Here is a 17946-nt window from a genome sequence, read left to right on the forward strand (position 1 = left end):
GTATTTCGCAGTTGTTGGAAAACAGAGCAAAATCGAATGAAGCGGCGACGAAAAGCCTACGACACTCGGTATTCCCAGCCGGTCACCCATGCAAGTACTAACCGAGCCCGACATTGCTTAACTTCCGAGATCGAACGAGATCGGGTGCATTCAACGTGGTATGGTTGTAGCCGATAAAGTAGTAGTCTGTTCTGCTATTTGTATTTTGCAGTTGTTAGAAAACAGAGAAAAAACGAATGGAACGGCGACGAAAGAAAAGCCTACGACACTCGGTATTCCCAGCCGGTCACCCATGCAAGTACTAACCGAGCCCGACATTGCTCAACTTCCGAGATCGAACGAGATCGGGTGCATTCAACGTGGTATGGTTGTAGTCGATGAAGTAGTAGTCTGTTCTGCTATTTGTATTTTGCAGTTGTTAGAAAACAGAGAAAAAACGAATGGAACGGCGACAAAAAAAAAGCCTACGACACTGGGTATTCCCAGCCGGTCACCCATGCAAGTACTAACCGAGCCCGACATTGCTTAACTTCCGAGATCGAACGAGATCGGGTGCATTCAACGTGGTATGGTTGTAGGCAATAAAGTAGTAGTCTATTCGGCTATTTGTATTTCGCAGTTGTTAGAAAACAGATCAAAATCGAATGAAACGGCGACGAAAAGCCTACGACACTCGGTATTCCCAGCCGGTCACCCATGCAAGTACTAACCAAGCCCGACATTGTTTAACTTCCGAGATCGAACAAGATCGGGTGCATTCAACGTGGTATGGTTGTAGGCGATAAAGTAGTAGTCTATTCGGCTATTTGTATTTCGCAGTTGTTAGAAAACACAGCAAAATCGAATGAAACGACGACGAAAAGCTTACGACACTCGGTATTCCCAGCCGGTCACCCATGCAAGTACTAACCGAACCAGACATTGCTTAACTTCCGAGATCGACGAGATCGGGTGCATTCAACGTGGTATGGTTGTAGGCGATAAAGTAGTAGTCTATTCGTCTATTTGTATTTCGCAGTTGTTGGAAAACAGAGCAAAATCGAATGAAACGGCGACGAAAAGCCTACAACACTCGGTATTCCCAGCCGGTCACACAAGCAAGTACTAACCGAGCCCGACATTGCTTAACTTCCGAGATCGAACGAGATCGGGTGCATTCAAGGTGGTATGGTTGTAGGCGATAAAGTAGAAGTCTATTCGGCTATTTGTATTTTGCAGTTGTTGGAAAACAGAGCAAAATCGGATGAAACGGCGACAAAAAGCCTACGACACTCGGTATTCCCAGCCGGTCACCCATGCAAGTACTAACCGAGCCCGACATTGCTTAACTTCCGAGATCGAGTGCATTCAACGTGGTATGGTTGTAGGCGATAAAGTAGTAGTCTATTCGGCTATTTGTATTTCGCAGTTGTTGGAAAACAGAGCAAAATCGAATGAAACGGCGACGAAAAGCCTACGACACTCGGTATTCCCAGCCGGTCACCCATGCAAGTACTAACCGAGCCCGACATTGCTTAACTTCCGAGATCGAACGAGATCGGGTGCATTCAACGTGGTATGGTTGTAGGCGATAAAGTAGTAGTCTATTCGGCTATTTGTATTTCGCAGTTGTTGGAAAACAGAGCAAAATCGAATGAAACGGCGACGAAAAGCCTACGACACTCGGTATTCCCAGCCGGTCACCCATGCAAGTACTAACCGAGCCCGACATTGCTTAACTTCCGAGATCGAACGAGATCGGGTGCATTCAACGTGGTATGGTTGTAGGCGATAAAGTAGTAGTCTACTCGGCTATTTGTATTTCGCAGTTGTTGGAAAACAGAGCAAAATCGAATGAAACGGCGACGAAAAGCCTACGACACTCGGTATTCCCAGCCGGTCACCCATGCAAGTACTAACCGAGCCAGACATTGCTTAACTTCCGAGATCGAACGAGATCGGGTGCATTCAACGTGGTATGGTTGTAGGCGTTAAAGTAGTAGTCTATTCGGCTATTTGTATTTCGCAGTTGTTGGAAAACAGAGCAAAATCGAATGAAACGGCGACGAAAAGCCTACGACACTCGGTATTCCCAGCCGGTCACCCATGCAAGTACTAACCGAGCCCGACATTGCTTAACTTCCGAGATCGAACGATAACGGGTGCATTCAACGTGGTATGGTTGTAGGCGATAAAGTAGTAGTCTATTCGGCTATTTGTATTTCGCAGTTGTTGGAAAACAGAGCAAAATCCAATGAAACGGCGACAAAAAGCCTACGACACTCGGTATTTCCAGCCGGTCACCCATGCAAGTACTAACCGAGCCCGACATTGCCTAACTTCCGAGATCGAACGAGATCGGGTGCATTCAACGTGGTATGGTTGTAGGCGATAAAGTAGTAGTCTATTCGGCTATTTGTATTTCGCAGTTGTTGGAAAACAGAGCAAAATCAAATGAAACGGCGACAAAAAGCCTACGACACTCGGTATTCCCAGCCGGTCACCCATGCAAGTACTAACCGAGCCCGACATTGCTTAACTTCCGAGATCGAACGAGATCGGGTGCATTCAACGTGGTATGGTTGTAGGCGATAAAGTAGTAGTCTATTCGGCTATTTGTATTTCGCAGTTGTTGGAAAACAGAGCAAAATCGAATGAAACGGCGACAAAAAGCCTACGACACTCGGTATTCCTAGCCGGTCACCCATGCAAGTACTAACCGAGCCCGACATTGCTTAACTTCCGAGATCGAACGAGATCGGGTGCATTCAACGTGGTATGGTTGTAGGCGATAAAGTAGTAGTCTATTCGGCTATTTGTATTTCGCAGTTGTTGGAAAACAGAGCAAAATCAAATGAAACGGCGACAAAAAGCCTACGACACTCGGTATTCCCAGCCGGTCACCCATGCAAGTACTAACCGAGCCCGACATTGCTTAACTTCCGAGATCGAACGAGATCGGGTGCATTCAACGTGGTATGGTTGTAGGCGATAAAGTAGTAGTCTATTCGGCTATTTGTATTTCGCAGTTGTTGGAAAACAGAGCAAAATCGAATGAAACGGCGACAAAAAGCCTACGACACTCGGTATTCCTAGCCGGTCACCCATGCAAGTACTAACCGAGCCCGACATTGCTTAACTTCCGAGATCGAACGAGATCGGGTGCATTCAACGTGGTATGGTTGTAGGCGATAAAGTAGTAGTCTATTCGGCTATTTGTATTTCGCAGTTGTTGGAAAACAGAGCAAAATCGAATGAAACGGCGACAAAAAGCCTACGACACTCGGTATTCCTAGCCGGTCACCCATGCAAGTACTAACCGAGCCCGACATTGCTTAACTTCCGAGATCGAACGAGATCGGGTGCATTCAACGTGGTATGGTTGTAGGCGTTAAAGTAGTAGTCTATTCGGCTATTTGTATTTCGCAGTTGTTGGAAAACAGAGCAAAATCGAATGAAACGGCGACGAAAAGCCTACGACACTCGGTATTCCCAGCCGGTCACCCATGCAAGTACTAACCGAGCCCGACATTGCTTAACTTCCGAGATCGAACGATAACGGGTGCATTCAACGTGGTATGGTTGTAGGCGATAAAGTAGTAGTCTATTCGGCTATTTGTATTTCGCAGTTGTTGGAAAACAGAGCAAAATCCAAAGAAACGGCGACAAAAAGCCTACGACACTCGGTATTTCCAGCCGGTCACCCATGCAAGTACTAACCGAGCCCGACATTGCCTAACTTCCGAGATCGAACGAGATCGGGTGCATTCAACGTGGTATGGTTGTAGGCGATAAAGTAGTAGTCTATTCGGCTATTTGTATTTCGCAGTTGTTGGAAAACAGAGCAAAATCAAATGAAACGGCGACAAAAAGCCTACGACACTCGGTATTCCCAGCCGGTCACCCATGCAAGTACTAACCGAGCCCGACATTGCTTAACTTCCGAGATCGAACGAGATCGGGTGCATTCAACGTGGTATGGTTGTAGGCGATAAAGTAGTAGTCTATTCGGCTATTTGTATTTCGCAGTTGTTGGAAAACAGAGCAAAATCGAATGAAACGGCGACAAAAAGCCTACGACACTCGGTATTCCTAGCCGGTCACCCATGCAAGTACTAACCGAGCCCGACATTGCTTAACTTCCGAGATCGAACGAGATCGGGTGCATTCAACGTGGTATGGTTGTAGGCGATAAAGTAGTAGTCTATTCGGCTATTTGTATTTCGCAGTTGTTGGAAAACAGAGCAAAATCGAATGAAACGGCGACGAAAAGCCTACGACACTCGGTATTCCCAGCCGGTCACCCATGCAAGTACTAACCGAGCCCGACATTGCTTAACTTCCGAGATCGAACGAGATCGAGTGCATTCAACGTGGTATGGTTGTAGGCGATAAAGTAGTAGTCTATTCGGCTATTTGTATTTTGCAGTTGTTGGAAAACAGAGCAAAATCGAATGAAGCGGCGACGAAAAGCCTACGACACTCGGTATTCCCAGCCGGTCACCCACGCAAGTACTAACCGAGCCCGACATTGCTTAACTTCCGAGATCGAACGAGATCGAGTGCATTCAACGTGGTATGGTTGTAGGCGATAAAGTAGTAGTCTATTCGGCTATTTGTATTTTGCAGTTGTTGGAAAACAGAGCAAAATCGAATGAAGCGGCGACGAAAAGCCTACGACACTCGGTATTCCCAGCCGGTCACCCATGCAAGTACTAACCGAGCCCGACATTGCTTAACTTCCGAGATCGAACGAGATCGGGTGCATTCAACGTGGTATGGTTGTAGGCGTTAAAGTAGTAGTCTATTCGGCTATTTGTATTTCGCAGTTGTTGGAAAACAGAGCAAAATCGAATGAAACGGCGACGAAAAGCCTACGACACTCGGTATTCCCAGCCGGTCACCCATGCAAGTACTAACCGAGCCCGACATTGCTTAACTTCCGAGATCGAACGATAACGGGTGCATTCAACGTGGTATGGTTGTAGGCGATAAAGTAGTAGTCTATTCGGCTATTTGTATTTCGCAGTTGTTGGAAAACAGAGCAAAATCCAATGAAACGGCGACAAAAAGCCTACGACACTCGGTATTTCCAGCCGGTCACCCATGCAAGTACTAACCGAGCCCGACATTGCTTAACTTCCGAGATCGAACGAGATCGGGTGCATTCAACGTGGTATGGTTGTAGGCGATAAAGTAGTAGTCTATTCGGCTATTTGTATTTCGCAGTTGTTGGAAAACAGAGCAAAATCAAATGAAACGGCGACAAAAAGCCTACGACACTCGGTATTCCCAGCCGGTCACCCATGCAAGTACTAACCAAGCCCGACATTGCTTAACTTCCGAGATCGAACGAGATCGGGTGCATTCAACGTGGTATGGTTGTAGGCGATAAAGTAGTAGTCTATTCGGCTATTTGTATTTCGCAGTTGTTGGAAAACAGAGCAAAATCGAATGAAACGGCGACAAAAAGCCTACGACACTCGGTATTCCCAGCCGGTCACCCATGCAAGTACTAACCGAGCCCGACATTGCTTAACTTCCGAGATCGAACGAGATCGGGTGCATTCAACGTGGTATGGTTGTAGGCGATAAAGTAGTAGTCTATTCGGCTATTTGTATTTCGCAGTTGTTGGAAAACAGAGCAAAATCGAATGAAACGACGACGAAAAGCCTACGACACTCGGTATTCCCAGCCGGTCACCCATGCAAGTACTAACCGAGCCCGACATTGCTTAACTTCCGAGATCGAACGAGATCGAGTGCATTCAACGTGGTATGGTTGTAGGCGATAAAGTAGTAGTCTATTCGGCTATTTGTATTTTGCAGTTGTTGGAAAACAGAGCAAAATCGAATGAAGCGACGACGAAAAGCCTACGACACTCGGTATTCCCAGCCGGTCACCCATGCAAGTACTAACCGAGCCCGACATTGCTTAACTTCCGAGATCGAACGAGATCGAGTGCATTCAACGTGGTATGGTTGTAGGCGATAAAGTAGTAGTCTATTCGGCTATTTGTATTTTGCAGTTGTTGGAAAACAGAGCAAAATCGAATGAAGCGGCGACGAAAAGCCTACGACACTCGGTATTCCCAGCCGGTCACCCATGCAAGTACTAACCGAGCCCGACATTGCTTAACTTCCGAGATCGAACGAGATCGAGTGCATTCAACGTGGTATGGTTGTAGTCGATAAAGTAGTAGTCTGTTCTGCTATTTGTATTTTGCAGTTGTTGGAAAACAGAGAAAAAACGAATGGAACGGCGACGAAAAAAAAGCCTACAACACTCGGTATTCCCAGCCGGTCACCCATGCAAGTACTAACCGAGCCCGACATTGCTTAACTTCCGGGATCGAACGAGATCGGGTGCATTCAACGTGGTATGGTTGTAGGCAATAAAGTAGTAGTCTATTCGGCTATTTGTATTTCGCAGTTGTTGGAAAACAGAGCAAAATCGAATGAAACGGCGACGAAAAAAAAGCCTACGACACTCGGTATTCCCAGCCGGTCACCCATGCAAGTACTAACCGAGCCCGACATTGCTTAACTTCCGAGATCGAACGAGATCGGGTGCATTCAACGTGGTATGGTTGTAGGCGATAAAGTAGTAGTCTATTCGGCTATTTGTATTTCGCAGTTGTTGGAAAACAGAGCAAAATCGAATGAAACGGCGACGAAAAGCCTACGACACTCGGTATTCCCAGCCGGTCACCCATGCAAGTACTAACCGAGCCCGACATTGCTTAACTTCCGAGATCGAACGAGATCGGGTGCATTCAACGTGGTATGGTTGTAGGCGATAAAGTAGTAGTCTATTCGGCTATTTGTATTTCGCAGTTGTTGGAAAACAGAGCAAAAACGAATGGAACGGCGACAAAAAAAAAGCCTACGACACTCGGTATTCCCAGCCGGTCACCCATGCAAGTACTAACCGAGCCCGACATTGCTTAACTTACGAGATCGGGTGCATTCAACGTGGTATGGTTGTAGGCGATAAAGTAGTAGTCTATTCGGCTATTTGTATATCGCAGTTGTTGGAAAACAGAGCAAAATCGAATGAAACGGCGACAAAAAGCCTACGACACTCGGTATTCCCAGCCGGTCACCCATGCAAGTACTAACCGAGCCCGACATTGCTTAACTTCCGAGATCGAACGAGATCGGGTGCATTCAACGTGGTATGGTTGTAGGCGATAAAGCAGTAGTCTATTCGGCTATTTGTATTTCGCAGTTGTTGGAAAACAGAGCAAAATCGAATGAAACGGCGACGAGAAGCCTACGACACTCGGTATTCCCAGCCGGTCACCCATGCAAGTACTAACCGAGCCCGACATTGCTTAACTTCCGAGATCGAACGAGATCGGGTGCATTCAACGTGGTATGGTTGTAGGCGATAAAGTAGTAGTCTATTCGGCTATTTGTATTTCGCAGTTGTTGGAAAACAGTGCAAAATCGAATGAAACGGCGACGAAAAGCCTACGACACTCGGTATTCCCAGCCGGTCACCCAAGCAAGTACTAACCGAACCCGACATTGCTTAACTTCCGAGATCAAACGATAACGGGTGCATTCAACGTGGTATGGTTGTAGGCGATAATGTAGTCTATTCGGTTATTTGTATTTCGCAGTTGTTGGAAAACAGAGCAAAATCGAATGAAACGGCGACGAAAAGCCTACGACACTCGGTATTCCCAGCCGGTCACCCATGCAAGTACTAACTGAGCCCGACATTGCTTAACTTCCGAGATCGAACGAGATCGGGTGCACTCAACGTGGTATGGTTGTAGGCGATAAAGTAGTAGTCTATTCGGCTATTTGTATTTCGCAGTTGTTGGAAAACAGAGCAAAATCGAATGAAACGGCGACGAAAAGCCTACGACACTCGGTATTCCCAGCCGGTCACCCATGCAAGTACTAACCGAGCCCGACATTGCTTAACTTCCGAGATCGAACGAGATCGGGTTCATTCAACGTGGTATGGTTGTAGGCGATAAAGTAGTAGTCTATTCGGCTATTTGTATTTCGCAGTTGTTGGAAAACAGAGCAAAATCGAATGAAACGGCGACGAAAAGCCTACGACACTCGGTATTCCCAGCCGGTCACCCATGCAAGTACTAACCGAGCCCGACATTGCTTAACTTCCGAGATCGAACGAGATTGGGTGCATTCAACGTGGTATGGTTGTAGGCGATAAAGTAGTAGTCTATTCGGCTATTTGTATTTCGCAGTTGTTGGAAAACAGAGCAAAAACGAATGGAACGGCGACAAAAAAAAAGCCTACGACACTCGGTATTCCCAGCCGGTCACCCATGCAAGTACTAACCGAGCCCGACATTGCTTAACTTACGAGATCGGGTGCATTCAACGTGGTATGGTTGTAGGCGATAAAGTAGTAGTCTATTCGGCTATTTGTATATCGCAGTTGTTGGAAAACAGAGCAAAATCGAATGAAACGGCGACAAAAAGCCTACGACACTCGGTATTCCCAGCCGGTCACCCATGCAAGTACTAACCGAGCCCGACATTGCTTAACTTCCGAGATCGAACGAGATCGGGTGCATTCAACGTGGTATGGTTGTAGGCGATAAAGCAGTAGTCTATTCGGCTATTTGTATTTCGCAGTTGTTGGAAAACAGAGCAAAATCGAATGAAACGGCGACGAGAAGCCTACGACACTCGGTATTCCCAGCCGGTCACCCATGCAAGTACTAACCGAGCCCGACATTGCTTAACTTCCGAGATCGAACGAGATCGGGTGCATTCAACGTGGTATGGTTGTAGGCGATAAAGTAGTAGTCTATTCGGCTATTTGTATTTCGCAGTTGTTGGAAAACAGTGCAAAATCGAATGAAACGGCGACGAAAAGCCTACGACACTCGGTATTCCCAGCCGGTCACCCAAGCAAGTACTAACCGAACCCGACATTGCTTAACTTCCGAGATCAAACGATAACGGGTGCATTCAACGTGGTATGGTTGTAGGCGATAATGTAGTCTATTCGGTTATTTGTATTTCGCAGTTGTTGGAAAACAGAGCAAAATCGAATGAAACGGCGACGAAAAGCCTACGACACTCGGTATTCCCAGCCGGTCACCCATGCAAGTACTAACTGAGCCCGACATTGCTTAACTTCCGAGATCGAACGAGATCGGGTGCACTCAACGTGGTATGGTTGTAGGCGATAAAGTAGTAGTCTATTCGGCTATTTGTATTTCGCAGTTGTTGGAAAACAGAGCAAAATCGAATGAAACGGCGACGAAAAGCCTACGACACTCGGTATTCCCAGCCGGTCACCCATGCAAGTACTAACCGAGCCCGACATTGCTTAACTTCCGAGATCGAACGAGATCGGGTTCATTCAACGTGGTATGGTTGTAGGCGATAAAGTAGTAGTCTATTCGGCTATTTGTATTTCGCAGTTGTTGGAAAACAGAGCAAAATCGAATGAAACGGCGACGAAAAGCCTACGACACTCGGTATTCCCAGCCGGTCACCCATGCAAGTACTAACCGAGCCCGACATTGCTTAACTTCCGAGATCGAACGAGATTGGGTGCATTCAACGTGGTATGGTTGTAGGCGATAAAGTAGTAGTCTATTCGGCTATTTGTATTTCGCAGTTGTTGGAAAACAGAGCAAAATCGAATGAAGCGGCGACAAAAAGCCTACGACACTCGGTATTCCCAGCCGGTCACCCATGCAAGTACTAACCAAGCCCGACATTGCTTAACTTCCGAGATCGAACGAGATCGGGTGCATTCAACGTGGTATGATTGTAGTCGATAAAGTAGTAGTCTGTTCTGCTATTTGTATTTTGCAGTTGTTAGAAATTAGAGAAAAAACGAATGGAACGGCGACGAAAAAAAAGCCTACGACACTCGGTATTCCCAGCCGGTCACCCATGCAAGTACTAACCGAGCCCGACATTGCTTAACCTGCCGAGATCGAACAAGATCGGGTGCATTCAACGTGGTATGGTTGTAGGCAATAAAGTAGTAGTCTATTCGGCTATTTGTATTTCGCAGTTGTTAGAAAACAGAGCAAACTCGAATGAAACGGTGACGAAAAGCCTACGACACTCAGTATTCCCAGCCGGTCACCCATGCAAGTACTAACCGAGCCCGACATTGCTTAACTTCCGAGATCGAACGAGATCGAGTGCATTCAACGTGGTATGGTTGTAGGCAATAAAGTAGTAGTCTATTCGGCTATTTGTATTTTGCAGTTGTTAGAAAACAGAGCAAAATCGAATGAAACGGCGACGAAAAGATTACGACACTCGGTATTCCCAGCCGGTCACCCATGCAAGTACTAACCAAGACCGACATTGCTTAACTTCCGAGATCGAACAAGATCGGGTGCATTCAACGTGGTATGGCTGTAGGCGATAAAGTAGTAGTCTATTCGGCTATTTGTATTTCGCAGTTGTTAGAAAACACAGCAAAATCGAATGAAACGACGACGAAAAGCTTACGACACTCGGTATTCCCAGCCGGTCACCCATGCAAATACTAACCGAACCCGACATTGCTTAACTTCCGAGATCGACGAGATCTGGTGCATTCAACGTGGTATGGTTGTAGGCGATAAAGTAGTAGTCTATTCGGCTATTTGTATTTCGCAATTGCTAGAAAACAGAGCAAAATCGAATGAAACGGCGACGAAAAGCCTACGACACTCGGTATTCCCAGCCGGTCACCCATGCAAGTACTAACCGAGCCCGACATTGCTTAACTTCCGAGATCGGGTGCATTCAACGTGGTATGGTTGTAGGCGATAAAGTAGTAGTCTATTCGGCTATTTGTATTTCGCAGTTGTTGGAAAACAGAGCAAAATCGAATGAAACGGCGACGAAAAGCCTACGACACTCGGTATTCCCAGCCGGTCACCCATGCAAGTACTAACCGAGCCCGACATTGCTTAACTTCCGAGATCGAACGAGATCGGGTGCATTCAACTTGGTATGGTTGTAGGCGATAAAGTAGTAGTCTATTCGGCTATTTGTATTTCGCAGTTGTTGGAAAACAGAGCAAAATCGAATGAAACGGCGACGAAAAGCCTACGACACTCGGTATTCCCAGCCGGTCACCCAAGCAAGTACTAACCGAGCCCGACATTGCTTAACTTCCGAGTTCGAACGAGATCGGGTGCATTCAACGTGGTATGATTGTAGGCGATAAAGTAGTAGTCTATTCGGCTATTTGTATTTCGCAGTTGTTAGAAAACAGAGCAAAATCGAATGAAACGGCGACGAAAAGCCTACGACACTCGGTATTCCCAGCCGGTCACCCATGCAAGTACTAACCAAGCCCGACATTGCTTAACTTCCGAGATCGAACAAGATCGGGTGCATTCAACGTGGTATGGTTGTAGGCGATAAAGTAGTAGTCTATTCGGCTATTTGTATTTTGCAGTTGTTAGAAAACACAGCAAAATCGAATGAAACGACGACGAAAAGCTTACGACACTCGGTATTCCCAGCCGGTCACCCATGCAAATACTAACCGAACCCGACATTGCTTAACTTCCGAGATCGACGAGATCTGGTGCATTCAACGTGGTATGGTTGTAGGCGATAAAGTAGTAGTCTATTCGGCTATTTGTATTTCGCAATTGTTAGAAAACAGAGCAAAATCGAATGAAACGGCGACGAAAAGCCTACGACACTCGGTATTCCCAGCCGGTCACCCATGCAAGTACTAACCGAGCCCGACATTGCTTAACTTCCGAGATCGGGTGCATTCAACGTGGTATGGTTGTAGGCGATAAAGTAGTAGTCTATTCGGCTATTTGTATTTCGCAGTTGTTGGAAAACAGAGCAAAATCGAATGAAACGGCGACGAAAAGCCTACGACACTCGGTATTCCCAGCCGGTCACCCATGCAAGTACTAACCGAGCCCGACATTGCTTAACTTCCGAGATCGAACGAGATCGAGTGCATTCAACGTGGTATGGTTGTAGGCGATAAAGTAGTAGTCTATTCGGCTATTTGTATTTCGCAGTTGTTGGAAAACAGAGCAAAATCGAATGAAACGGCGACGAAAAGCCTACGACACTCGGTATTCCCAGCCGGTCACCCATGCAAGTACTAACCGAGCCCGACATTGCTTAACTTCCGAGTTCGAACGAGATCGGGTGCATTCAACGTGGTATGATTGTAGGCGATAAAGTAGTAGTCTATTCGGCTATTTGTATTTCGCAGTTGTTGGAAAACAGAGCAAAATCGAATGAAACGGCGACGAAAAGCCTACGACACTCGGTATTCCCAGCCGGTCACCCATGCCAGTACTAACCGAGCCCGACATTGCTTAACTTCCGAGATCGAACGAGATCGGGTGCATTCAACGTGGTATGGTTGTAGGCGATAAAGTAGTTGTCTATTCGGCTATTTGTATTTCGCAGTTGTTGGAAAACAGAGCAAAATCGAATGAAGCGGCGACGAAAAGCCTACGACACTCGGTATTCCCAGCCGGTCACCCATGCAAGTACTAACCGAGCCCGACATTGCTTAACTTCCGAGATCGAACGAGATCGGGTGCATTCCACGTGGTATGGTTGTAGGCAATAAAGTAGTAGTCTATTCGGCGATTTGTATTTCGCAGTTGTTAGAAAACAGAGCAAAATCGAATGAAACGGCGACGAAAAGCCTACGACACTCGGTATTCCCAGCCGGTCACCCATGCAAGTACTAACCGAGCACGACATTGCTTAACTTCCGAGATCGAACGAGATCGGGTGCATTCACCGTGGTATGGTTGTAGGCGATAAAGTAGTAGTATATTCGGCTATTTGTATTTCGCAGTAGTTAGAAAACAGAGCAAAATCGAATGAAACGGCGACGAAAAGCCTACGACACTCGGTATTCCCAGCCGGTCACTCATGCAAGTACTAACCAAGCCCGACACTGCTTAACTTCCGAGATCAAACAAGATCGGGTGCATTCAACGTGGTATGGTTGTAGGCGATAAAGTAGTAGTCTATTCGGCTATTTGTATTTCGCAGTTGTTAGAAAACACAGCAAAATCGAATGAAACGACGACGAAAAGCTTACGACACTCGGTATTCCCAGCCGGTCACCCATGCAAGTACTAACCGAACCCGACATTGCTTAACTTCCGAGATCGACGAGATCGGGTGCATTCAACGTGGTATGGCTGTAGGCGATAAAGTAGTAGTCTATTCGGCTATTTGTATTTCGCAATTGTTAGAAAACAGAGCAAAATCGAATGAAACGACGACGAAAAGCTTACGACACTCGGTATTCCCAGCCGGTCACCCATGCAAGTACTAACCGAACCCGACATTGCTTAACTTCCGAGATCGACGAGATCGGGTGCATTCAACGTGGTATGGTTGTAGGCGATAAAGTAGTAGTCTATTCGGCTATTTGTATTTCGCAGTTGTTGGAAAGCAGAGCAAAATCGAACGAAACGGCGACGAAAAGCCTACGACACTCGGTATTCCCAGCCGGTCACCCATGCAAGTACTAACCGAGCCCGACATTGCTTAACTTCCGAGATCGAACGAGATCGGGTGCATTCAACGTGGTTGGTTGTAGGCGATAAAGTAGTAGTCTATTCGCCTATTTTTATTTCGCAGTTGTTGGAAAACAGAGCAAAATCGAATGAAACGGCGACGAAAAGCCTACGACACTCGGTATTCCCAGCCGGTCACCCATGTAAGTACTAACCGAGCCCGACATTGCTTAACTTCCGAGATCGAACGAGATCGGGTGCATTCAACGTGGTATGGTTGTAGGCGATAAAGTAGTAGTCTATTCGGCTATTTGTATTTCGCTGTTGTTGGAAAACAGAGCAAAATCGAATGAAACGGCGACGAAAAGCCTACGACACTCGGTATTCCCAGCCGGTCACCCATGCAAGTACTAACCGAGCCCGACATTGCTTAACTTCCGAGATCGAACGAGATCGGGTGCATTCAACGTGGTATGGTTGTAGGCGACAAGGTAGTAGTCTATTCGGCTATTTGTATTTCGCAGTTGTTGGAAAGCAGAGCAAAATCGAACGAAACGGCGACGAAAAGCCTACGACACTCGGTATTCCCAGCCGGTCACCCATGCAAGTACTAACCGAGCCCGACATTGCTTAACTTCCGAGATCGAACGAGATCGGGTGCATTCAACGTGGTATGGTTGTAGGCGATAAAGTAGTAGTCTATTCGCCTATTTTTATTTCGCAGTTGTTGGAAAACAGAGCAAAATCGAATGAAACGGCGACGAAAAGCCTACGACACTCGGTATTCCCAGCCGGTCACCCATGTAAGTACTAACCGAGCCCGACATTGCTTAACTTCCGAGATCGAACGAGATCGGGTGCATTCAACGTGGTATGGTTGTAGGCGATAAAGTAGTAGTCTATTCGGCTATTTGTATTTCGCAGTTGTTGGAAAACAGAGCAAAATCGAATGAAACGGCGACGAAAAGCCTACGACACTCGGTATTCCCAGCCGGTCACCCATGCAAGTACTAACCGAGCCCGGCATTGCTTAACTTCCGAGATCGAACGAGATCGGGTGCATTCAACGTGGTATGGTTGTAGGCGACAAGGTAGTAGTCTATTCGGCTATTTGTATTTCGCAGTTGTTGGAAAGCAGAGCAAAATCGAATGAAACGGCGACGAAAAGCCTACGACACTCGGTATTCCCAGCCCGTCACCCATGCAAGTACTAACCGAGCCCGACATTGCTTAACTTCCGAGATCGAACGAGATCGGGTGCATTCAACGTGGTATGGTTGTAGGCGATAAAGTGGTAGTCTATTCGGCTATTTGTATTTCGCAGTTGTTGGAAAACAGAGCAAAATCGAATGAAACGGCGACGAAAAGCCTACGACACTCGGTATTCCCAGCCGGTCACCCATGCAAGTACTAACCGAGCCCGACATTGCTTAACTTCCGAGATCGAACGAGATCGGGTGCATTCAACGTGGTATGGTTGTAGGCAATAAAGTAGTAGTCTATTCGGCTATTTGTATTTCGCAGTTGTTGGAAAACAGAGCAAAATCGAATGAAACGGCGACGAAAAGCCTACGACACTCGGTATTCCCAGCCGGTCACCCATGCAAGTACTAACCGAGCCCGACATTGCTTAACTTCCGAGATCGAACGAGATCGGGTGCATTCAACATGGTATGGTTGTAGGCGATAAAGTAGTAGTCTATTCGGCTATTTGTATTTCGCAGTTGTTGGAAAACAGAGCAAAATCGAATGAAACGGCGACGAAAAGCCTACGACACTCGGTATTCCCAGCCGGTCACCTATGCAAGTACTAACCGAGCCTGACATTGCTTAACTTCCGAGATCGAACGATAACGGGTGCATTCAACGTGGTATGGTTGTAGGCGATAAAGTAGTAGTCTATTCGGCTATTTGTATTTCGCAGTTGTTGGAAAACAGAGCAAAATCGAATGAAACGGCGACAAAAAGCCTACGACACTCGGTATTCCCAGCCGGTCACCCATGCAAGTACTAACCGAGCCCGACATTGCTTAACTTCCGAGATCGAGTGCATTCAACGTGGTATGGTTGAAGGCGATAAAGTAGTAGTCTATTCGGCTATTTGTATTTCGCAGTTGTTGGAAAACAGAGCAAAATCGAATGAAACGGCGATGAAAAGTCTACGACACTCGGTATTCCCAGCCGGTCACCCATGCAAGTACTAACCGAGCCCGACATTGCTTAACTTCCGAGATCGAACGAGATCGGGTGCATTCAACGTGGTATGTTTGTAGGCGATAAAGTAGTAGTCTATTCGGCTATTTGTATTTCGCAGTTGTTGGAAAACAGAGCAAAATCGAATGAAACGGCGACGAAAAGCCTACGACACTCGGTATTCCCAGCCGGTCACCCATGCAAGTACTAACCGAGCCCGACATTGCTTAACTTCCGAGATCGAACGAGATCGGGTGCATTCAACGTGGTATGGTTGTAGGCGATAAAGTAGTAGTCTATTCGCCTATTTGTATTTCGCAGTTGTTGGAAAACAGAGCAAAATCGAATGAAACGGCGACGAAAAGCCTACGACACTCGGTATTCCCAGCCGGTCACCCATGCAAGTACTAACCGAGCCCGACATTGCTTAACTTCCGAGATCGAACGAGATCGGGTGCATTCAACGTGGTATGGTTGTAGGCGATAAAGTGGTAGTCTATTCGGCTATTTGTATTTCGCAGTTGTTGGAAAACAGAGCAAAATCGAATGAAACGGCGACGAAAAGCCTACGACACTCGGTATTCCCAGCCGGTCACCCATGCAAGTACTAACCGAGCCCGACATTGCTTAACTTCCGAGATCGAACGAGATCGGGTGCATTCAACGTGGTATGGTTGTAGGCGATAAAGTAGTAGTCTATTCGCCTATTTTTATTTCGCAGTTGTTGGAAAACAGAGCAAAATCGAATGAAACGGCGACGAAAAGCCTACGACACTCGGTATTCCCAGCCGTTCACCCATGTAAGTACTAACCGAGCCCGACATTGCTTAACTTCCGAGATCGAACGAGATCGGGTGCATTCAACGTGGTATGGTTGTAGGCGATAAAGTAGTAGTCTATTCGGCTATTTGTATTTCGCAGTTGTTGGAAAACAGAGCAAAATCGAATGAAACGGCGACGAAAAGCCTACGACACTTGGTATTCCCAGCCGGTCACCCATGCAAGTACTAACCGAGCCCGACATTGCTTAACTTCCGAGATCGAACGAGATCGGGTGCATTCAACGTGGTATGGTTGTAGGCGACAAGGTAGTAGTCTATTCGGCTATTTGTATTTCGCAGTTGTTGGAAAGCAGAGCAAAATCGAATGAAACGGCGACGAAAAGCCTACGACACTCGGTATTCCCAGCCCGTCACCCATGCAAGTACTAACCGAGCCCGACATTGCTTAACTTCCGAGATCGAACGAGATCGGGTGCATTCAACGTGGTATGGTTGTAGGCGATAAAGTGGTAGTCTATTCGGCTATTTGTATTTCGCAGTTGTTGGAAAACAGAGCAAAATCGAATGAAACGGCGACGAAAAGCCTACGACACTCGGTATTCCCAGCCGGTCACCCATGCAAGTACTAACCGAGCCCGACATTGCTTAACTTCCGAGATCGAACGAGATCGGGTGCATTCAACGTGGTATGGTTGTAGGCAATAAAGTAGTAGTCTATTCGGCTATTTGTATTTCGCAGTTGTTGGAAAACAGAGCAAAATCGAATGAAACGGCGACGAAAAGCCTACGACACTCGGTATTCCCAGCCGGTCACCCATGCAAGTACTAACCGAGCCCGACATTGCTTAACTTCCGAGATCGAACGAGATCGGGTGCATTCAACATGGTATGGTTGTAGGCGATAAAGTAGTAGTCTATTCGGCTATTTGTATTTCGCAGTTGTTGGAAAACAGAGCAAAATCGAATGAAACGGCGACGAAAAGCCTACGACACTCGGTATTCCCAGCCGGTCACCTATGCAAGTACTAACCGAGCCTGACATTGCTTAACTTCCGAGATCGAACGATAACGGGTGCATTCAACGTGGTATGGTTGTAGGCGATAAAGTAGTAGTCTATTCGGCTATTTGTATTTCGCAGTTGTTGGAAAACAGAGCAAAATCGAATGAAACGGCGACAAAAAGCCTACGACACTCGGTATTCCCAGCCGGTCACCCATGCAAGTACTAACCGAGCCCGACATTGCTTAACTTCCGAGATCGAGTGCATTCAACGTGGTATGGTTGAAGGCGATAAAGTAGTAGTCTATTCGGCTATTTGTATTTCGCAGTTGTTGGAAAACAGAGCAAAATCGAATGAAACGGCGATGAAAAGTCTACGACACTCGGTATTCCCAGCCGGTCACCCATGCAAGTACTAACCGAGCCCGACATTGCTTAACTTCCGAGATCGAACGAGATCGGGTGCATTCAACGTGGTATGTTTGTAGGCGATAAAGTAGTAGTCTATTCGGCTATT

At 46.7% G+C, this 17946-nt stretch overlaps 65 non-coding genes and 25 pseudogenes across 65 annotated transcripts; all 90 read right to left on the minus strand.

The window, feature by feature from the left end:
- Positions 1–53: 53 nt before the first annotated feature.
- Positions 54–172, minus strand: LOC144415719 (5S ribosomal RNA). The gene has a single exon (XR_013471612.1). It is a non-coding gene; the product is annotated as a 5S ribosomal RNA (ribosomal RNA).
- An 85-nt stretch (positions 173–257) lies between these two features.
- On the minus strand, positions 258–376 carry LOC144417260 (5S ribosomal RNA). The gene has a single exon (XR_013473152.1). It is a non-coding gene; the product is annotated as a 5S ribosomal RNA (ribosomal RNA).
- An 85-nt stretch (positions 377–461) lies between these two features.
- Positions 462–580, minus strand: LOC144415537 (5S ribosomal RNA). The gene has a single exon (XR_013471429.1). It is a non-coding gene; the product is annotated as a 5S ribosomal RNA (ribosomal RNA).
- Positions 581–661: 81 nt separating this feature from the next.
- On the minus strand, positions 662–780 carry LOC144416243 (5S ribosomal RNA). The gene has a single exon (XR_013472136.1). It is a non-coding gene; the product is annotated as a 5S ribosomal RNA (ribosomal RNA).
- Positions 781–861: 81 nt separating this feature from the next.
- On the minus strand, positions 862–979 carry LOC144412441 (5S ribosomal RNA; annotated as a pseudogene).
- Positions 980–1060: 81 nt separating this feature from the next.
- On the minus strand, positions 1061–1179 carry LOC144416725 (5S ribosomal RNA). Its single transcript, XR_013472618.1, has one exon. It is a non-coding gene; the product is annotated as a 5S ribosomal RNA (ribosomal RNA).
- An 81-nt stretch (positions 1180–1260) lies between these two features.
- Positions 1261–1369, minus strand: LOC144412380 (5S ribosomal RNA; annotated as a pseudogene).
- An 81-nt stretch (positions 1370–1450) lies between these two features.
- On the minus strand, positions 1451–1569 carry LOC144413786 (5S ribosomal RNA). The gene has a single exon (XR_013469677.1). It is a non-coding gene; the product is annotated as a 5S ribosomal RNA (ribosomal RNA).
- Positions 1570–1650: 81 nt separating this feature from the next.
- LOC144413787 (5S ribosomal RNA) lies at positions 1651–1769 on the minus strand. The gene has a single exon (XR_013469678.1). It is a non-coding gene; the product is annotated as a 5S ribosomal RNA (ribosomal RNA).
- Positions 1770–1850: 81 nt separating this feature from the next.
- On the minus strand, positions 1851–1969 carry LOC144416566 (5S ribosomal RNA). The gene has a single exon (XR_013472459.1). It is a non-coding gene; the product is annotated as a 5S ribosomal RNA (ribosomal RNA).
- An 81-nt stretch (positions 1970–2050) lies between these two features.
- Positions 2051–2169, minus strand: LOC144417898 (5S ribosomal RNA; annotated as a pseudogene).
- Positions 2170–2250: 81 nt separating this feature from the next.
- On the minus strand, positions 2251–2369 carry LOC144417481 (5S ribosomal RNA; annotated as a pseudogene).
- Positions 2370–2450: 81 nt separating this feature from the next.
- Positions 2451–2569, minus strand: LOC144413788 (5S ribosomal RNA). Its single transcript, XR_013469679.1, has one exon. It is a non-coding gene; the product is annotated as a 5S ribosomal RNA (ribosomal RNA).
- An 81-nt stretch (positions 2570–2650) lies between these two features.
- LOC144415018 (5S ribosomal RNA) lies at positions 2651–2769 on the minus strand. The gene has a single exon (XR_013470910.1). It is a non-coding gene; the product is annotated as a 5S ribosomal RNA (ribosomal RNA).
- An 81-nt stretch (positions 2770–2850) lies between these two features.
- On the minus strand, positions 2851–2969 carry LOC144413790 (5S ribosomal RNA). Its single transcript, XR_013469681.1, has one exon. It is a non-coding gene; the product is annotated as a 5S ribosomal RNA (ribosomal RNA).
- An 81-nt stretch (positions 2970–3050) lies between these two features.
- On the minus strand, positions 3051–3169 carry LOC144415019 (5S ribosomal RNA). The gene has a single exon (XR_013470911.1). It is a non-coding gene; the product is annotated as a 5S ribosomal RNA (ribosomal RNA).
- Positions 3170–3250: 81 nt separating this feature from the next.
- Positions 3251–3369, minus strand: LOC144415021 (5S ribosomal RNA). Its single transcript, XR_013470913.1, has one exon. It is a non-coding gene; the product is annotated as a 5S ribosomal RNA (ribosomal RNA).
- An 81-nt stretch (positions 3370–3450) lies between these two features.
- Positions 3451–3569, minus strand: LOC144417899 (5S ribosomal RNA; annotated as a pseudogene).
- An 81-nt stretch (positions 3570–3650) lies between these two features.
- On the minus strand, positions 3651–3769 carry LOC144417482 (5S ribosomal RNA; annotated as a pseudogene).
- An 81-nt stretch (positions 3770–3850) lies between these two features.
- On the minus strand, positions 3851–3969 carry LOC144413791 (5S ribosomal RNA). Its single transcript, XR_013469682.1, has one exon. It is a non-coding gene; the product is annotated as a 5S ribosomal RNA (ribosomal RNA).
- An 81-nt stretch (positions 3970–4050) lies between these two features.
- LOC144415022 (5S ribosomal RNA) lies at positions 4051–4169 on the minus strand. The gene has a single exon (XR_013470914.1). It is a non-coding gene; the product is annotated as a 5S ribosomal RNA (ribosomal RNA).
- Positions 4170–4250: 81 nt separating this feature from the next.
- Positions 4251–4369, minus strand: LOC144414869 (5S ribosomal RNA). Its single transcript, XR_013470760.1, has one exon. It is a non-coding gene; the product is annotated as a 5S ribosomal RNA (ribosomal RNA).
- Positions 4370–4450: 81 nt separating this feature from the next.
- On the minus strand, positions 4451–4569 carry LOC144415100 (5S ribosomal RNA). The gene has a single exon (XR_013470992.1). It is a non-coding gene; the product is annotated as a 5S ribosomal RNA (ribosomal RNA).
- An 81-nt stretch (positions 4570–4650) lies between these two features.
- LOC144413792 (5S ribosomal RNA) lies at positions 4651–4769 on the minus strand. The gene has a single exon (XR_013469683.1). It is a non-coding gene; the product is annotated as a 5S ribosomal RNA (ribosomal RNA).
- Positions 4770–4850: 81 nt separating this feature from the next.
- Positions 4851–4969, minus strand: LOC144417900 (5S ribosomal RNA; annotated as a pseudogene).
- An 81-nt stretch (positions 4970–5050) lies between these two features.
- On the minus strand, positions 5051–5169 carry LOC144415805 (5S ribosomal RNA). The gene has a single exon (XR_013471699.1). It is a non-coding gene; the product is annotated as a 5S ribosomal RNA (ribosomal RNA).
- Positions 5170–5250: 81 nt separating this feature from the next.
- LOC144414141 (5S ribosomal RNA) lies at positions 5251–5369 on the minus strand. The gene has a single exon (XR_013470032.1). It is a non-coding gene; the product is annotated as a 5S ribosomal RNA (ribosomal RNA).
- An 81-nt stretch (positions 5370–5450) lies between these two features.
- On the minus strand, positions 5451–5569 carry LOC144413793 (5S ribosomal RNA). The gene has a single exon (XR_013469684.1). It is a non-coding gene; the product is annotated as a 5S ribosomal RNA (ribosomal RNA).
- Positions 5570–5650: 81 nt separating this feature from the next.
- LOC144414871 (5S ribosomal RNA) lies at positions 5651–5769 on the minus strand. Its single transcript, XR_013470762.1, has one exon. It is a non-coding gene; the product is annotated as a 5S ribosomal RNA (ribosomal RNA).
- An 81-nt stretch (positions 5770–5850) lies between these two features.
- LOC144414872 (5S ribosomal RNA) lies at positions 5851–5969 on the minus strand. The gene has a single exon (XR_013470763.1). It is a non-coding gene; the product is annotated as a 5S ribosomal RNA (ribosomal RNA).
- An 81-nt stretch (positions 5970–6050) lies between these two features.
- Positions 6051–6169, minus strand: LOC144416382 (5S ribosomal RNA). The gene has a single exon (XR_013472275.1). It is a non-coding gene; the product is annotated as a 5S ribosomal RNA (ribosomal RNA).
- An 85-nt stretch (positions 6170–6254) lies between these two features.
- LOC144414756 (5S ribosomal RNA) lies at positions 6255–6373 on the minus strand. The gene has a single exon (XR_013470646.1). It is a non-coding gene; the product is annotated as a 5S ribosomal RNA (ribosomal RNA).
- An 85-nt stretch (positions 6374–6458) lies between these two features.
- On the minus strand, positions 6459–6577 carry LOC144413794 (5S ribosomal RNA). Its single transcript, XR_013469685.1, has one exon. It is a non-coding gene; the product is annotated as a 5S ribosomal RNA (ribosomal RNA).
- An 81-nt stretch (positions 6578–6658) lies between these two features.
- On the minus strand, positions 6659–6777 carry LOC144413796 (5S ribosomal RNA). The gene has a single exon (XR_013469687.1). It is a non-coding gene; the product is annotated as a 5S ribosomal RNA (ribosomal RNA).
- An 85-nt stretch (positions 6778–6862) lies between these two features.
- On the minus strand, positions 6863–6971 carry LOC144412751 (5S ribosomal RNA; annotated as a pseudogene).
- An 81-nt stretch (positions 6972–7052) lies between these two features.
- On the minus strand, positions 7053–7171 carry LOC144413797 (5S ribosomal RNA). Its single transcript, XR_013469688.1, has one exon. It is a non-coding gene; the product is annotated as a 5S ribosomal RNA (ribosomal RNA).
- Positions 7172–7252: 81 nt separating this feature from the next.
- Positions 7253–7371, minus strand: LOC144413798 (5S ribosomal RNA). Its single transcript, XR_013469689.1, has one exon. It is a non-coding gene; the product is annotated as a 5S ribosomal RNA (ribosomal RNA).
- Positions 7372–7452: 81 nt separating this feature from the next.
- LOC144412229 (5S ribosomal RNA) lies at positions 7453–7571 on the minus strand (annotated as a pseudogene).
- A 78-nt stretch (positions 7572–7649) lies between these two features.
- On the minus strand, positions 7650–7768 carry LOC144416810 (5S ribosomal RNA). Its single transcript, XR_013472703.1, has one exon. It is a non-coding gene; the product is annotated as a 5S ribosomal RNA (ribosomal RNA).
- An 81-nt stretch (positions 7769–7849) lies between these two features.
- LOC144415933 (5S ribosomal RNA) lies at positions 7850–7968 on the minus strand. Its single transcript, XR_013471827.1, has one exon. It is a non-coding gene; the product is annotated as a 5S ribosomal RNA (ribosomal RNA).
- Positions 7969–8049: 81 nt separating this feature from the next.
- Positions 8050–8168, minus strand: LOC144416489 (5S ribosomal RNA). The gene has a single exon (XR_013472382.1). It is a non-coding gene; the product is annotated as a 5S ribosomal RNA (ribosomal RNA).
- An 85-nt stretch (positions 8169–8253) lies between these two features.
- On the minus strand, positions 8254–8362 carry LOC144412752 (5S ribosomal RNA; annotated as a pseudogene).
- Positions 8363–8443: 81 nt separating this feature from the next.
- On the minus strand, positions 8444–8562 carry LOC144413799 (5S ribosomal RNA). Its single transcript, XR_013469690.1, has one exon. It is a non-coding gene; the product is annotated as a 5S ribosomal RNA (ribosomal RNA).
- Positions 8563–8643: 81 nt separating this feature from the next.
- LOC144413800 (5S ribosomal RNA) lies at positions 8644–8762 on the minus strand. The gene has a single exon (XR_013469691.1). It is a non-coding gene; the product is annotated as a 5S ribosomal RNA (ribosomal RNA).
- An 81-nt stretch (positions 8763–8843) lies between these two features.
- Positions 8844–8962, minus strand: LOC144412230 (5S ribosomal RNA; annotated as a pseudogene).
- Positions 8963–9040: 78 nt separating this feature from the next.
- LOC144416811 (5S ribosomal RNA) lies at positions 9041–9159 on the minus strand. The gene has a single exon (XR_013472704.1). It is a non-coding gene; the product is annotated as a 5S ribosomal RNA (ribosomal RNA).
- An 81-nt stretch (positions 9160–9240) lies between these two features.
- LOC144415934 (5S ribosomal RNA) lies at positions 9241–9359 on the minus strand. The gene has a single exon (XR_013471828.1). It is a non-coding gene; the product is annotated as a 5S ribosomal RNA (ribosomal RNA).
- Positions 9360–9440: 81 nt separating this feature from the next.
- On the minus strand, positions 9441–9559 carry LOC144416490 (5S ribosomal RNA). Its single transcript, XR_013472383.1, has one exon. It is a non-coding gene; the product is annotated as a 5S ribosomal RNA (ribosomal RNA).
- Positions 9560–9640: 81 nt separating this feature from the next.
- LOC144415601 (5S ribosomal RNA) lies at positions 9641–9759 on the minus strand. The gene has a single exon (XR_013471493.1). It is a non-coding gene; the product is annotated as a 5S ribosomal RNA (ribosomal RNA).
- Positions 9760–9844: 85 nt separating this feature from the next.
- Positions 9845–9964, minus strand: LOC144418216 (5S ribosomal RNA; annotated as a pseudogene).
- An 81-nt stretch (positions 9965–10045) lies between these two features.
- Positions 10046–10164, minus strand: LOC144416306 (5S ribosomal RNA). The gene has a single exon (XR_013472199.1). It is a non-coding gene; the product is annotated as a 5S ribosomal RNA (ribosomal RNA).
- Positions 10165–10245: 81 nt separating this feature from the next.
- Positions 10246–10364, minus strand: LOC144418364 (5S ribosomal RNA; annotated as a pseudogene).
- An 81-nt stretch (positions 10365–10445) lies between these two features.
- LOC144412693 (5S ribosomal RNA) lies at positions 10446–10563 on the minus strand (annotated as a pseudogene).
- Positions 10564–10644: 81 nt separating this feature from the next.
- Positions 10645–10753, minus strand: LOC144411979 (5S ribosomal RNA; annotated as a pseudogene).
- An 81-nt stretch (positions 10754–10834) lies between these two features.
- On the minus strand, positions 10835–10953 carry LOC144415935 (5S ribosomal RNA). The gene has a single exon (XR_013471829.1). It is a non-coding gene; the product is annotated as a 5S ribosomal RNA (ribosomal RNA).
- Positions 10954–11034: 81 nt separating this feature from the next.
- LOC144414614 (5S ribosomal RNA) lies at positions 11035–11153 on the minus strand. Its single transcript, XR_013470503.1, has one exon. It is a non-coding gene; the product is annotated as a 5S ribosomal RNA (ribosomal RNA).
- An 81-nt stretch (positions 11154–11234) lies between these two features.
- On the minus strand, positions 11235–11353 carry LOC144415553 (5S ribosomal RNA). The gene has a single exon (XR_013471445.1). It is a non-coding gene; the product is annotated as a 5S ribosomal RNA (ribosomal RNA).
- Positions 11354–11434: 81 nt separating this feature from the next.
- On the minus strand, positions 11435–11552 carry LOC144412694 (5S ribosomal RNA; annotated as a pseudogene).
- An 81-nt stretch (positions 11553–11633) lies between these two features.
- On the minus strand, positions 11634–11742 carry LOC144411980 (5S ribosomal RNA; annotated as a pseudogene).
- An 81-nt stretch (positions 11743–11823) lies between these two features.
- LOC144414873 (5S ribosomal RNA) lies at positions 11824–11942 on the minus strand. The gene has a single exon (XR_013470764.1). It is a non-coding gene; the product is annotated as a 5S ribosomal RNA (ribosomal RNA).
- Positions 11943–12023: 81 nt separating this feature from the next.
- On the minus strand, positions 12024–12142 carry LOC144415470 (5S ribosomal RNA). The gene has a single exon (XR_013471362.1). It is a non-coding gene; the product is annotated as a 5S ribosomal RNA (ribosomal RNA).
- Positions 12143–12223: 81 nt separating this feature from the next.
- On the minus strand, positions 12224–12342 carry LOC144415336 (5S ribosomal RNA). The gene has a single exon (XR_013471228.1). It is a non-coding gene; the product is annotated as a 5S ribosomal RNA (ribosomal RNA).
- Positions 12343–12423: 81 nt separating this feature from the next.
- LOC144415780 (5S ribosomal RNA) lies at positions 12424–12542 on the minus strand. The gene has a single exon (XR_013471673.1). It is a non-coding gene; the product is annotated as a 5S ribosomal RNA (ribosomal RNA).
- Positions 12543–12623: 81 nt separating this feature from the next.
- On the minus strand, positions 12624–12742 carry LOC144417530 (5S ribosomal RNA; annotated as a pseudogene).
- An 81-nt stretch (positions 12743–12823) lies between these two features.
- On the minus strand, positions 12824–12942 carry LOC144417781 (5S ribosomal RNA; annotated as a pseudogene).
- Positions 12943–13023: 81 nt separating this feature from the next.
- Positions 13024–13141, minus strand: LOC144418320 (5S ribosomal RNA; annotated as a pseudogene).
- Positions 13142–13222: 81 nt separating this feature from the next.
- On the minus strand, positions 13223–13340 carry LOC144418143 (5S ribosomal RNA; annotated as a pseudogene).
- Positions 13341–13421: 81 nt separating this feature from the next.
- On the minus strand, positions 13422–13539 carry LOC144417279 (5S ribosomal RNA). Its single transcript, XR_013473172.1, has one exon. It is a non-coding gene; the product is annotated as a 5S ribosomal RNA (ribosomal RNA).
- Positions 13540–13620: 81 nt separating this feature from the next.
- On the minus strand, positions 13621–13739 carry LOC144414571 (5S ribosomal RNA). Its single transcript, XR_013470461.1, has one exon. It is a non-coding gene; the product is annotated as a 5S ribosomal RNA (ribosomal RNA).
- An 81-nt stretch (positions 13740–13820) lies between these two features.
- LOC144413801 (5S ribosomal RNA) lies at positions 13821–13939 on the minus strand. The gene has a single exon (XR_013469692.1). It is a non-coding gene; the product is annotated as a 5S ribosomal RNA (ribosomal RNA).
- Positions 13940–14020: 81 nt separating this feature from the next.
- On the minus strand, positions 14021–14139 carry LOC144413802 (5S ribosomal RNA). The gene has a single exon (XR_013469693.1). It is a non-coding gene; the product is annotated as a 5S ribosomal RNA (ribosomal RNA).
- Positions 14140–14220: 81 nt separating this feature from the next.
- Positions 14221–14339, minus strand: LOC144414573 (5S ribosomal RNA). Its single transcript, XR_013470463.1, has one exon. It is a non-coding gene; the product is annotated as a 5S ribosomal RNA (ribosomal RNA).
- An 81-nt stretch (positions 14340–14420) lies between these two features.
- On the minus strand, positions 14421–14539 carry LOC144414526 (5S ribosomal RNA). Its single transcript, XR_013470416.1, has one exon. It is a non-coding gene; the product is annotated as a 5S ribosomal RNA (ribosomal RNA).
- An 81-nt stretch (positions 14540–14620) lies between these two features.
- On the minus strand, positions 14621–14739 carry LOC144416689 (5S ribosomal RNA). Its single transcript, XR_013472582.1, has one exon. It is a non-coding gene; the product is annotated as a 5S ribosomal RNA (ribosomal RNA).
- Positions 14740–14820: 81 nt separating this feature from the next.
- On the minus strand, positions 14821–14939 carry LOC144413803 (5S ribosomal RNA). The gene has a single exon (XR_013469694.1). It is a non-coding gene; the product is annotated as a 5S ribosomal RNA (ribosomal RNA).
- An 81-nt stretch (positions 14940–15020) lies between these two features.
- LOC144414890 (5S ribosomal RNA) lies at positions 15021–15139 on the minus strand. Its single transcript, XR_013470781.1, has one exon. It is a non-coding gene; the product is annotated as a 5S ribosomal RNA (ribosomal RNA).
- An 81-nt stretch (positions 15140–15220) lies between these two features.
- Positions 15221–15339, minus strand: LOC144412663 (5S ribosomal RNA; annotated as a pseudogene).
- An 81-nt stretch (positions 15340–15420) lies between these two features.
- On the minus strand, positions 15421–15529 carry LOC144412820 (5S ribosomal RNA; annotated as a pseudogene).
- Positions 15530–15610: 81 nt separating this feature from the next.
- On the minus strand, positions 15611–15729 carry LOC144417187 (5S ribosomal RNA). Its single transcript, XR_013473079.1, has one exon. It is a non-coding gene; the product is annotated as a 5S ribosomal RNA (ribosomal RNA).
- Positions 15730–15810: 81 nt separating this feature from the next.
- LOC144413804 (5S ribosomal RNA) lies at positions 15811–15929 on the minus strand. The gene has a single exon (XR_013469695.1). It is a non-coding gene; the product is annotated as a 5S ribosomal RNA (ribosomal RNA).
- An 81-nt stretch (positions 15930–16010) lies between these two features.
- Positions 16011–16129, minus strand: LOC144413805 (5S ribosomal RNA). Its single transcript, XR_013469696.1, has one exon. It is a non-coding gene; the product is annotated as a 5S ribosomal RNA (ribosomal RNA).
- An 81-nt stretch (positions 16130–16210) lies between these two features.
- On the minus strand, positions 16211–16329 carry LOC144413807 (5S ribosomal RNA). The gene has a single exon (XR_013469698.1). It is a non-coding gene; the product is annotated as a 5S ribosomal RNA (ribosomal RNA).
- Positions 16330–16410: 81 nt separating this feature from the next.
- On the minus strand, positions 16411–16529 carry LOC144417030 (5S ribosomal RNA). Its single transcript, XR_013472922.1, has one exon. It is a non-coding gene; the product is annotated as a 5S ribosomal RNA (ribosomal RNA).
- An 81-nt stretch (positions 16530–16610) lies between these two features.
- On the minus strand, positions 16611–16729 carry LOC144413883 (5S ribosomal RNA). Its single transcript, XR_013469774.1, has one exon. It is a non-coding gene; the product is annotated as a 5S ribosomal RNA (ribosomal RNA).
- An 81-nt stretch (positions 16730–16810) lies between these two features.
- On the minus strand, positions 16811–16929 carry LOC144416690 (5S ribosomal RNA). Its single transcript, XR_013472583.1, has one exon. It is a non-coding gene; the product is annotated as a 5S ribosomal RNA (ribosomal RNA).
- An 81-nt stretch (positions 16930–17010) lies between these two features.
- On the minus strand, positions 17011–17129 carry LOC144413808 (5S ribosomal RNA). Its single transcript, XR_013469699.1, has one exon. It is a non-coding gene; the product is annotated as a 5S ribosomal RNA (ribosomal RNA).
- An 81-nt stretch (positions 17130–17210) lies between these two features.
- Positions 17211–17329, minus strand: LOC144414891 (5S ribosomal RNA). The gene has a single exon (XR_013470782.1). It is a non-coding gene; the product is annotated as a 5S ribosomal RNA (ribosomal RNA).
- Positions 17330–17410: 81 nt separating this feature from the next.
- LOC144412664 (5S ribosomal RNA) lies at positions 17411–17529 on the minus strand (annotated as a pseudogene).
- An 81-nt stretch (positions 17530–17610) lies between these two features.
- On the minus strand, positions 17611–17719 carry LOC144412821 (5S ribosomal RNA; annotated as a pseudogene).
- Positions 17720–17800: 81 nt separating this feature from the next.
- On the minus strand, positions 17801–17919 carry LOC144417189 (5S ribosomal RNA). The gene has a single exon (XR_013473081.1). It is a non-coding gene; the product is annotated as a 5S ribosomal RNA (ribosomal RNA).
- Positions 17920–17946: the final 27 nt, after the last annotated feature.

The sequence above is a fragment of the Styela clava genome, chromosome 15, assembly GCF_964204865.1.
Source record: "Styela clava chromosome 15, kaStyClav1.hap1.2, whole genome shotgun sequence".
In the NCBI taxonomy this organism is placed as follows: Eukaryota; Metazoa; Chordata; class Ascidiacea; order Stolidobranchia; family Styelidae; genus Styela; species Styela clava.